The sequence below is a fragment of the Halyomorpha halys genome, unplaced genomic scaffold, assembly GCF_000696795.3.
Source record: "Halyomorpha halys isolate HHAL.00 unplaced genomic scaffold, Hhal_1.1 Scaffold595.1, whole genome shotgun sequence".
NCBI lineage: Eukaryota > Metazoa > Arthropoda > Insecta > Hemiptera > Pentatomidae > Halyomorpha > Halyomorpha halys.
Window position 1 is genome coordinate 267,226 of NW_027112496.1, and position 440 is coordinate 267,665.

A 440-nucleotide genomic window follows, 5' to 3' on the forward strand; every position below is an offset into this window, starting at 1 on the left:
GCCATTGTTACTTATTTTTTATTCTTATCATTGTTTATTCAAGTTTATTTTATGCTGATACTATTTTATGTCTTCCTTCCTTTTATTTATATGTACTTTCTTATCTTTCGGCGGGTAGGGGTTTGAATGGAACCTTTACTAGCCCAACCGTGAAAAGAAATGAATAGTCGAATTTTGTTATTTTTGTATTTTTAAATAGGTAAACACAATAAACGGAACACAAAATATATAAGAATATACAAACTAGAAAAAAAATAAATCTTAGAACTATTACAAAATTAAATGAATTAGACAACTTGAGAGAAAAAGTCTTATATCACCGATGATTGGTGGGGCCCAGGTTGTGGTTGTTTTAAGTGGATATTCTCGTGGAAGTAGATCGACAAAAGGGACGTACGTCCGCCCGCCTTGTCCTCTTGGAGGATGAGTTGAAGAAGTCC

The 440-nt window shown here is 33.2% G+C and overlaps 2 protein-coding genes across 3 annotated transcripts in view; one reads left to right on the forward strand and one right to left on the reverse strand.

The window, feature by feature from the left end:
- The window catches only part of LOC106684619 (serine/threonine-protein kinase NIM1), a gene marked incomplete at its 3' end in the record, with an annotated part of 166,384 nt that overhangs the window by 106,874 nt on the left and 59,070 nt on the right, over positions 1-440 (forward strand).
- LOC106684618 (cytosol aminopeptidase) overlaps positions 1-440 on the reverse strand; it is a 51,283-nt gene that overhangs the window by 35,508 nt on the left and 15,335 nt on the right. The window lies entirely within an intron of this gene.